This window comes from Oryx dammah, unplaced genomic scaffold, assembly GCF_014754425.2.
Source record: "Oryx dammah isolate SB20612 unplaced genomic scaffold, SCBI_Odam_1.1 HiC_scaffold_2, whole genome shotgun sequence".
NCBI lineage: Eukaryota > Metazoa > Chordata > Mammalia > Artiodactyla > Bovidae > Oryx > Oryx dammah.
In genome coordinates this window covers 40,321,486-40,332,873 of record NW_024070186.1, presented here as the reverse complement: position 1 = coordinate 40,332,873, position 11,388 = coordinate 40,321,486, and the positions used below count along the sequence as shown (strand labels likewise).

Here is an 11,388-nt window from a genome sequence, read left to right as displayed (position 1 = left end):
GTGTGTGTGTGTTGGGGGGGTGTGGGGTGGCTTTCCCAGTAGCTCAGACAGTAAAGAATCCACCTGCAATGCATGAGACCTGGGTTCGACTCCTGGGTCGGGAAGATCCCATGGAGAAGGGCATGGCTAACCACTCCAGTATTCCTGCCTGAAGAATTCATGGACAGAGAAGCCTGGCGGGCTACAGTCCATGGGGTCGCAGAGTCAGACACAACTGAGTGACTAACACTTCATATACAAATAACTGAGTCACTATGTTGTACACAGAAGTTAACAACAGCGTAAATTAACTATACTTCAATAAAACTTTTTCAAAACAAATATTTTAAAAAATCACAGTTCTACTCCAGAAAAGTTCAAAATTCCCCAAATGCAGTTCTCTTGGGGTACATTTTCCAGGCTCCAGGACATGGTTCAAACATGCCTAATTAAGGGGTGTTCTGTCTCTGTCCATCTGTAGGAGGGCTGGCCATCCCCACGGGCCAGCCCCAGGTGGTCTGCACTGCCTGCACAGCCCCAGGCAGCACTCCCACCTGCACCGCCCAACCTCCACCCCTGCCAGGGACACCAGAGCGGCCACCTCGAACCACCACCTGGGCCTTCGATCGTTCTGCTCTCCCCAACCAACACAAGATGCCTCAGGACTCAGCCAGAAAGAGCAGTGAGTGACAAAAGGTAGGAGACCGTAGCATAAAAAAAAAAAAAAAGTCACTAAAATTACTCAAAAGTATCTGCCACAGGGGCACAAATTAAATCAATGTGTTGCCTTTGGCAACCATGAGGGATGTGGTGCCAACTTTAGCCCATTCTGTGGATAAAAATGTAATAACTGCATGCTCACAGCCACATTTCCCCAAGGATTAGTGAAACAGCATTTCGGAAGAAATCGTCCTCCTGAAACATCACCGCACAATGCTGTTTTCTCATTATTTCAGCACTAGGTTCTCCAACCTCCTCAATTTTAAAGGAACCTATTCTAACAAAAGTAAGAGTAAAAATAAACATCTGTTAGAAATTGAGTGTTTTGTTTTTTATTTTTTAAGCACTACTAAAATTACTTGACAACAGAACCCGGAGATAACTACTGTTAGGTTTTGGTTGAAACTACTTATTCTAATTGTGTCTTATTTAAAATTGAAATTCAAATGCACATGTTAAGTAACCATTGCTTCAGTAATCAGCCAATGCCAAAAGATGAACAGACACTAGGTCAACATTCTGTTCCTAGCATAATCGTTTGTCAGAAAGCACCATCAATAACAGATATTATTGTTAAAATTACGCCATCATCATTAAGAACCAAACAATAAATTATTAGTGTCATCATTTTCTGGTGCCCCTGTTATGGACTAATCATCTCATGACTCTCACTTGTTCAACAAAGCAAAATGCCAACCACCAGATGAGACAAGTTTAGCTTAGCTATAATAAGCAAAAACAAAAATAACGAGGATCCAAATCCTAGCTTTTGTGTGCCAAGCCTTGCTATTAACTCACTCTCAGTATGGTACTATTCTCAATACTCAGAATAGTTTAGCCTCAAGAGCTAAAAATAACACACATATTCACACACCCCCTACTTTGTCTCGGGTATATTTTCAAGATTGTTTTTATTAAAATATGGAAGAAACACACGCTCACTATAGAAAAATTTTAATGCAAATATGCCTAGAAAAAAATCTCAATCACTTAATAGCTTTATATCTTTTCAGGTTTTTTCCTTGTGTGCTTGACTGTTTAAACATACACGCATCTTTTTTTAAATTGCTGAAGATATTACTCCACAATTTGAATACCTTTAAAAATTCAAAGAGAATTCAAATATAGACCTCTTGGTCATATATTTTAACTTCACCATATTTAACTGATGTTAAGCTATCACATCAATGAGACAGATTTGGAGATCTGGGCCCTAAGACAGTCTAGTGTGAACTAGTATAAGAATTAGGATGCACACAAATTTTTCATTAAAAATTAAAAACAAAAAATGAAAAATGGCCACAAGTATTGTACTCTTTAAAATTATTCGGATTCACTAACCCCTCTCAAGCTGAATTAGGACTGGTCATTAAAAGGGATAAATGGGGGCAGCAGTGGCAAGAAACAGTGATTCTCAGGCCTGCATGCACACGCCATCACCCGGGTGGGTGGGCAGCTTTTACCAAATGCCAGTATCTTCAGCCCAATCCCATCAGATTCTGGTTTAACTGGTCTGCAGTGGGGACTCAGTTCTAAGTGATACCAAGAAAATAGGAATGGCTAGAGATCTTAAGGAAGATGGTTGCAGGGGGGAGAGGTGGGGAGGTTTCCAAGGTAGAAAGGATGCAGAAAGTGATGAAGGAAGCTGCTTTGAAAGTGCACCAGTTCTAAAACTCTGAGGCTACGGCCACATCTCTAGTTCGCTGATATCAAGTAGAACTCAAGGCCACGAAGTCAGATTATTAGAAAGTTTACAATCATGAATGTTACTGAGAGTGGGGTCGGGGTCAGTATTAAGAAGAATGACCGACTCATCCTTCTGATGCTGCTCTCCCTAGCATCCTGTAGCCACTGTTTTTTGTTGATGCTAACCCCCAAACGGGAGGGGTCTCAGAGGCCATGCAGTTCCCCCTGTGGTAGCCTATCGTCTAACCAGTCCAGGAGCTGTAGGCACGACTCAAGGTCACACAGGTAAACCAGAAGAGCACAGCAGGTGTGAGATGCTCCACTCCAGTACATGAAAATATGCAGATTGAGAAATGCAATACATAACAGGGGAGAACAGAGACATGTCAAGTTACATTAAAAATGACCCCCTAGGGCCTGGAACACTTGCAGTACTACTAAGAGAACCAGGAGCTCAGCAGAAGACAAGCCTTCACCCTGGGGGCAAACACAGAGCACCCCAAATGTAACAACGCTCATGGACAAAGTGTCCTGGCAGTGTGATACTGCAGAGGAGCCACAGAGGGCCACACTAAGGGTTACCAGCAGAACGGCCTTTGGCAGAGGTCGGCCCTGGGTCCAGTCCTAACTCCACCCCTGAGCAAGGCACCTGGCCTCCACTCAATCTCAACCTCATCTCCACAACAGAGCTCAATAATATACCCAGGTCAGTAACTATACAGATGGGTTACTTTACACAGTGCATGCATCACAGAAGTTGATCAATAAGTGGCCGCCATCATCATCATTAGTACTCATTATTATTGGGATGAAGAGTTTTTAGAAAGGAAACTAAAGGTTAGGCCTTAACTGTTCCTGTCAGGCCCTGCTTCTACCTCAGCTGAGCTGCAATGCCTAACCTAACACTCTGGGTAAGTGTTTATGGAATCAATCAATGTCAATTTCATGGTTCCAAAACCTTCAATGGATCTGCAATCCTTAATGAATTAAGGTCAAACTCCTTAGCTGGGAATTAAAATCATTTCAGATACTATCCAACATGATCTGCTCTGCAGGCTCAAGGTGTCTCTCTCACGTCTACGATGCTCTGTTGACAGGATCTTCCCCAGTCACCTGTTTTCGAATGTGGGCCCAGTTCAAATGTCACATCTCTCACGTAGCCTTCTCAAGACGCGGGACACCACACCACCAGCCGGCAGGGATCACACTCTCTAACTGATGCTTTACATTCCCCTCCATCTTCCATGCCCATGTCTCACGTACTCAAGACCCAAGTACTGACTTCAAGCAATACACTACAAGGTCCTCTCAAAACTAAGCTACTAAATCAAGTTCCCTCCCAATCATTCCGTCTCCCAAATCTTCATAAAAATATCTCCATTTTCTAGTTTAAACCTATCGTGGCAGATCTAGAAGGTTTCAAACACCACTGTAGGGAATACGCCAAGTTCCCTCTCTAACACACTTGGTCTTTATGCATCTGTTAGTTGGCATGCTACAAAAGGCCCATGCAAATACAGAACTTTTCATTCTTTTTAATGAACTTCCATCAAGTATAGTATAAATATAAAACTTATACACATACACCCTAATATATACATACATATAAAAGTATTATATATGTCCTTTAATTTTGTGAAAGCTTATTTTCCTTACTACATTCTTTCCTTTTATCAGAATAAGTAGGAACCCACTATGTAAAACAGATGCAACAAAGATTGCTTTGTAAAAACTCTAGCCAAGTCCAGAGATGAAGGTGCACATCTTTAAAGTGACCCACTGGAATTTGGACTTAAAATCAAAGATGACAGGCTCCTCAATGGAAAAACCTATATCCTCAAACCTATATCCTCCCTGAAGCTATCCCACTACAATAAAAGGTTCTTGCTTGCCCATGGGAGGAACAGACTGCTTCTCAAAACTGCAGTATATAGAGGATTTAACTAGCCCAACTTAGGTACAAACCTGCCTGGTACAGACTGATGGGAGAGTGGGGAGGGGGCTGAGATGGGGAGAAAAGCAGTTCAATATATACAAGATGGTGCACAAAGAAAGACAGCGCCAAGTCGTGTCCGACTCCTACAACCCCACGGACTACAGACTGCCAGGCTCCTCTGTCTATGGGATTCTCCCATGAACACTGGAATGGGTTGCCATTTTCTTCTCCAGGGCATCTTCCTGACCCAGGAATCGAACCCAGGTCTCCCACATTGCAGGCAGATTCTTTACCGACTGAGCTACGTGGGAAGCCCTATACATACACTCATGAACTCCCAATAAAAGACTGAAAGATCTTTTTCATTTTCTGTTGTTAAAATGCTTTCTTGATCAAAGGATACCATCAACAAAGTGAAAAGACAACTCATAAATGGGAAGAAAACATCTGCAAATTATTTATCTGATAAAGGACTTGGATCAAGAGTATATAATGAATGATTACAACTCAATAATAAAGCGATTAATAATCCACTTTTTTGAATGGGTAAAGGAGCTAAATAGACATTTCTCCAAAGAATATAGACAAATGAGCATATTTTCATGAGCTTATCGATCAGCATCATTAGCCACCAGAGAAATGCAAATCAAAACCACAATAAGGCACCATTAGGACACTTATAGAGAGGCTACCCAGGTGGTACAATTGTAAAGAATCTGTCTGCCAGGGCAGGAGATGCAAGAGACAGGGGATGTGGGTTTGGTCTCAGAGTCAGAAAGATCCCCTGGACTAGGAAATGGTACTCCAGTACTCTGGCCTGGTGGGGTAGTAAGAGTCCAACACAACTCAGTGACTAAACAACAACAGGATAGTACAAGATCAACAATACCAACTTTTTGGTGAGGATGTGTTGAAACTAAGCTCCTCATACATTGCTGGTGGGAATGTAAAATGACGTAGCTACTGTGGAAAATGGTTCGGCAATTTCTCAAAGGGTTGGACACAGAGTTATCATGTAACCCAAAGTCCACAAGTAGTCATAAACCCCAGAGAAATGAAAACACATGTCCACACAAAGATCTGTACACATTCGTAGCAGCATGGCTCATATGAGCCAAAAAGTGAAAGCAACACAAATGTCCAACTGATAAGTAAATTTTGTTGCTCTTCAGTCACGAAGCTGTGTCCAATTTTGTAATTCCTTGGACTACAGCATGCCAGGCTTCCCTGGCCTTCAATATCTCCAGGAGTTTGCTCAAACTCATGTCCATGGAGTCAGTGAAGCCATCCAACTATCTCATCCTGTTACCCCCTTCTCCTTTTGCTCTCAATCTTTCCCAACATCAGGGCCTGTTCTAATGGGTCACCTCTTCCCATTAAGTGGCCAAAGTACTGGAGAGTCAGCTTCAGCATCAATCCTTCCAATGAATATTCAGGGCTGATTTCCTTTAAGATTGACTGGTTTGACTTCCTTGCTGTCCAAGGGACTCTCAAGAGTCTTCTCCAGCACCACAGTAGGAAAGCATCAATTTTTCGGCTCTCAGCCTTCTTTATGGTCCAACTCTCACATTCGCAAAATAAAATATCTTCCATGTACAGAACGGAGTACTACTCAGCTATACAATGTCATGAACCACGGAAACACACTACAACACTCATGAACACTGAAAACATAATACTGTATAACTGACAGAAACCTGTTTCAAAGAATCACATAAGTTATGATTCCAGTTAGATAAAATGTCCAGAAAAGGCAGATCTAAAGGGCTGAGGGGGACTAAGGGGAAATGCGGAGTGACTGCTGATGGTTACAAGATTCCTTTCAGGGTGATAAAAGAATCCAAAAAGGTAATGATGGTTTCACAGCACTGTAAACACATGATAAACTTCTAAATTGTAAACTTAAAATGAACTGCAAAACAGTAAAAATTATATCTCCATAAAGCTATTACATAATTCTTAATGCTTGCTTGAAATACTTTACTACAAATAAAAATCCAGCGTTTCATGAAGTACCAAAAAAAAAAAAGAAGAAGACTATTCTACACTGATAAAAAGTAATCTACTATGGGACTTCCCTGGTGGTGCAGTGGATAAAACCTCACCTGCCAATGCATGGGACCACAGGTCCAAACCTCGGTCTGGGAAGATTCCACATGCTGCGGAACAACTAAAGCACATGCACAGCTGCTGAGCCTATCTGTACAAATACTGATGTGCGCGCGCCAAGAGCCTGTGCTCTGCAAGGAGAGCAGCCCCCACTCACAACTAGAGGAAGTCGCACAAAGCAATAAAGACCCAGAGCAACCAAAACCAGATTAAAAAAAAAAACAAACTTAAAAGTAGCCCACTATGATCAGATACGGCTTTGAGGGCAGGCGAAGGGGTTGGAAAGGAGAATAAGGATAAAAGTAACAGTGGCCAAGAGTGAAGGTGGTCTGGAATTCCCGTGTCTTGCTGAATTTTCCAGTTTGGTGTAATCCACAAGTCAAAGGCTTTAGCGCAGTCAATGAAGCAAAAGTAGATGTTTTTCTGGAATTCTCTTGATCCAAGGGATTTGGCAATTTGATCTCTGGTTCCTCTGCCTTTTTTAAATCCAGCATGAACACCTGGAAGTTCACGGTTCACGTATTGCTGAAGCCTGGCTTGGAGAATTTTGAGCATGACTTTGCTAGCATGTGAGATGAGTGCAATTGGGCGATAAACATTCTTTGGCATTGCCTCTCTTTGGGATTGGAATGAAAACCGACCTTTTCCAGTCCTTTTCTCCTTTGCTTTTGGCTTATCCTCTTTTCTCAGCTATTTGTAAGGCCTCCTCATACAACCATTTTGCCTTTTCATATATCTTTTTCTTGGGGATGGTTTTGATCACTGTCTCCTGTACAATGTTATGAACCTCAGTCCATAGTTCTTCAGGCACTCTATCAGATCTAATACCTTGAATCTATTTGTCACTTCCACTGTATTATCCCACGAGATTTGATTTAGGTCATACCGGAATGGCCTAGTGGTTTTCCCTGCTATCTTCTATTTCAAGGAGTTCATGATCTGAGCCATAGTCAGCTCCTGGTCTTGTTTTCACTGAGATGGGAACACCTTACCAGACTCCTGAGAAACCTGTATGCAGGTCAAGAAGCAACAATTAGAATCAGAGATGGAACAACAGACTGGTTCCAAATCGGGAGAGGAGTAAGTCAAGGCTGTATGTTGTCACCCTGCTTATTTAACTTTTACGCAAAGTTCATTTCAGTTGCTCAGTCGTGTCCAACTCTTTGTGATCCCACAGACTGCAGCACACCAGGCCTCCTTGTCCATCACCAACTCCCAGAGTTTACTCAGACTCATGTCCATTGAGTCAGTGATGCCATCCAGCCATCTCATCCTCTGCTGCCCCCTTCTCCCACCCTCAATCTTTCCCAGCATCAAGGTCTTTTCCAATGAGTCAGCTCTTCACATCAGGTGGCCAAAGTATTGGAGTTTCAGCTTCAGCATCAGTCCTTCCAATGAATATTCAGGACTGATTTCCTTTAGGATGGACTAGTTGGATCTCCTTGCAGTCCAAGGGACTCTCAAGAGTCTTCTCCAACACCATAGTCCAAAAGCATCAATTCTTTGGTGCTCAGCTTTCTTTATACTCCAACTCTCACATCCATACATGACCACTGGAAAAACCATAGCCTTGACTAGACGGACCTTTGTTAGCAAAGTAATGTCTCTGCCTTTTAATATGCTATCTAGGTTGGTCATAATTTTTCAAGGAGTAAGTGTCTTCTAATTTCATGGCTGCAGTCACCATCTGCACTGATTTTGGAGTCCCCCTAAAATAAAGTCTGACACTGTTTCCACTGTTGCCCCATCTATTTCCCATGAAGTGATGGGACCGGATGCCATGATCTTAGTTTTCTGAATGTTAAGCTTTAATCCAACTTTTTCACTCTCCTCTTCCACTTTCATCAAGAGGCTCTTTAGTTCTTCACTTTCTGCCATAAGGGTGGTGTCATCTGCGTATCTGAAGTTATTGATATTTCTTCTGGCAATCTTGATTCCAGCTTGTGCTTCATCCAGCCCAGCATTTCTCGTGATGTACTCTGCGTATAAGTTAAATAAGCAGGGTGACAATATACATCCTTGACATACTCCTTTTCCTATTTGGAACCAGTCTGTTGTTCCATGTCCAGTTCTAATTGTTGCTTCCTAACCTGCATATAGGTTTCTAAAGAGGCAGGTCATGTGATCTGGTATTCCCATCTCTTTCAGAATTTCCCACAGTTTGTTGTGATCCACACAGTCAAAGGCTTTGGCATAGTCAGTAAAGCAAAAATAGATGTGTTTCTGGAACTCTCTTGCTTTTTCCATGATCCAGCGGATGTTGGCAATTTTGACCTCTGGTTCCTCTGCCTTTTCTAAACCCAGCTTGAACATCTGGAAGTTCACAGTTTATGTATTGCTGAAGCCTGGCTTGGAGAATTTTGAGCATTACTTTTGCCAGCATGTGAGATGAGTGCAATTGTGCAGTAGTTTGAGCCTTCTTTGGCATTGCCTTTCTTTGGGACTGGAACAAAAGCTGAACTTTTCCAGTCCTGTGGCCACTGCCGAATTTTCCAAATTTGCTGGCATACTGAGTGCAGCTCTTTCACAGCATTATCAGAGTTATACATCATCAGCATTATGCAGAGTACATCATGTGAAATGCCAGGCTTGGTGAATCACAAGCTGGAATCAAGACTGCCAGGAGAAATATCAATAACCTCAGATATGCAGATGACATCACCCTTATGGCAGAAAGCAAAGAGGAACTAAAGAGCCTCTTGATGAACAGTGCAAGAGGAGAGTGAAAAAGGTGGCTTAAAACTCAACGTTCAAAAAAGGAAGATCATGGCATCTAGTCCCATCATTTCACGACAAATAGATGTGAAACAATGGAAACAGTGTCAGCCTTTATTCTCTTGGGCTGAAAAACCACTGCAGATGGTGACTGCAGTCATAAAATTAGGACACTTACTCCTTGGAAGAAAAGCTATAACAAACCTAGACAGCGTATTAAAAAGCAGAGACATTTTGCCAACAAAGGTCCATCTAGGCAAAGCTATGGCTTTTCCAGTAGTCATGTATGGATGTGAGTGTTGGACCATAAAGAAGGCTGAGCAACAAAGAATTGATGTTTTTGTACTGTGGTGTTGGAGAAGACTCTTGAGAGTCCCTTGGACTGCAAGGAGATCAAAGCGGTCAATCTGAAAGTAAATCAATCCCAAATATTCATTGGAGGGACTAATGCTGATGCTCCATTACTTTAGCCATCTGATGCAGAGAGGTAACTCATTTGAAAAGACCCTGATGCTGGGAAAGATTGAAGGCAGGAGGAGATGATGATGACAGAGGACGAGATGGTTGGATGGCACCACTGACTCAGTGGACATGAGTTTGCACAATCTCTGGGAGATAGCGAAGGACAAGGAAGCCTGGAGTGCTGCAGTCCATGGGGTCACAAAGAGTCATACATGATTGAGCAGCTGAACAACAGAAGAGTGAAGGGGTAAACCTGAGTGATGGTTAGTAGGGACTTTATTACATCCTCCTATATTTTCCTATGTTCGAAATGCCCATGAAAGGCTTTAAAAAGTTAATCAGTTGAGTTCTATAAAATGATTCACAGAAAGCCCAAAATCCCCCATTCGGCCACTGCTTACTTGGGGAAGGAAAGGGGAAATCAGCGTGCTGATCAGCAGCCTGGATAAAGAATAGCCTCAGTGAAAACTGCTGCCTCAGGTTGACATGTGAGCAAAGCAGAGTCAGCCCAGTGGCTGGAATGCTGGTTCTGCTGAATGGTCAGTTAGCGAACTCAGACCCTCTGGCTGAAAAGCAGGGAAAACGGGGTGGGCGTGGGAGTTTGTAGATAACACGCTGTAGTGCTGTCAATTACCGAAACTTTTTTATTTAGTCATCAAGTTTTTTTCTTGGTTTTTGTGTTCTTGTTGTTGTTAGTCGAACGGTGAGGCTTGTGGGACCTCAGTTCCTCAACCAGGGATGGAACCTGGGGCCCTGGCAATGACAGCCCCAAGTCTTAACCACTGGACCACCAGGGAAGTCCCTGAAACTTTTTTTTATGCTTCAAAAACTTTTCCTTTCACTCATAACTACCTGTAGAATACTGGTGCTGAGTGGCAAACATCGAAAATCTGTTTTTGTCTGGATGAGTAATTTTACCGTGTTATTTTTAACGGGCTATTTCTCTCTCTGGTTTTTATTTACTGGCAATGACGCTAAGTGCTGTTACTTGGTGATTAAGGTAACTACTCAAAATAAAATAAAAATCATGGGGGATTTCACAGGTGGTCCAGTGGTTAAGACTCTGAGCTTCCACTGCAGGCGGCCGGGGTTCCATCCCTAATCAGGGAACTAAGATCCCACATGCCACACCGTGTGGCACAAAAAAAAAAAAAAAAGAAAGAAAGAAAAGAAAAAAAACATGGGCATGTGGCAGGAAACATTAAATGTCTACTAAGGGCCAGAAGCTCTCCTGGGGCCTGGAACTATAAAGCTGAGAGGAGAGCAGTCCCTACCTGAGGCGATTCATTCTGGAGGTAGAAACACAAGGACACAGACACTGAGGGCGGGGAGTTAAGTGGTCTGACATGCAGTGGAGCAAAGGCAAGGAAACATGGGGAGGTTTTAGCGTAGTCCTGAGGGAAGGTGGGGCTCCCCCGGTGGCGCTCAGCAGTGTTAGTTACTCAGTCGTGTCCGACTCTCTGCAACTCCATGGACTGTAGCATGCCAGGCTCCTCTGTCCATGGAATTTTCCAGGCAAGAACACTGGAGTGGTTGCCATTCCCTTCTCCAGGGGATCTTCCCAACCCAGGGATCAAACCTGGGTCTCCTGCACTGCATTCTTTACCTAAGAATCTGCCTGCCAGTACGGGAGATTCAAGAGATACTGAGTTCGGTCCCTGGATCAGGACGATCCCCTGGAGTAGGAAATGGCACCCTACTCTAGTATTCTTGCCTGGAAAATTCCATGGGCAGAGGATCAGTCAATCCTAAAGGAAATCAATCCTGAATATTCACTGGAA

At 42.9% G+C, this 11,388-nt stretch overlaps 1 protein-coding gene across 1 annotated transcript in view; it reads right to left on the bottom strand.

The window, feature by feature from the left end:
* LOC120858679 (mediator of RNA polymerase II transcription subunit 12-like protein) overlaps positions 1 to 11,388 on the bottom strand; it is a 114,046-nt gene that overhangs the window by 41,045 nt on the left and 61,613 nt on the right. The window lies entirely within an intron of this gene.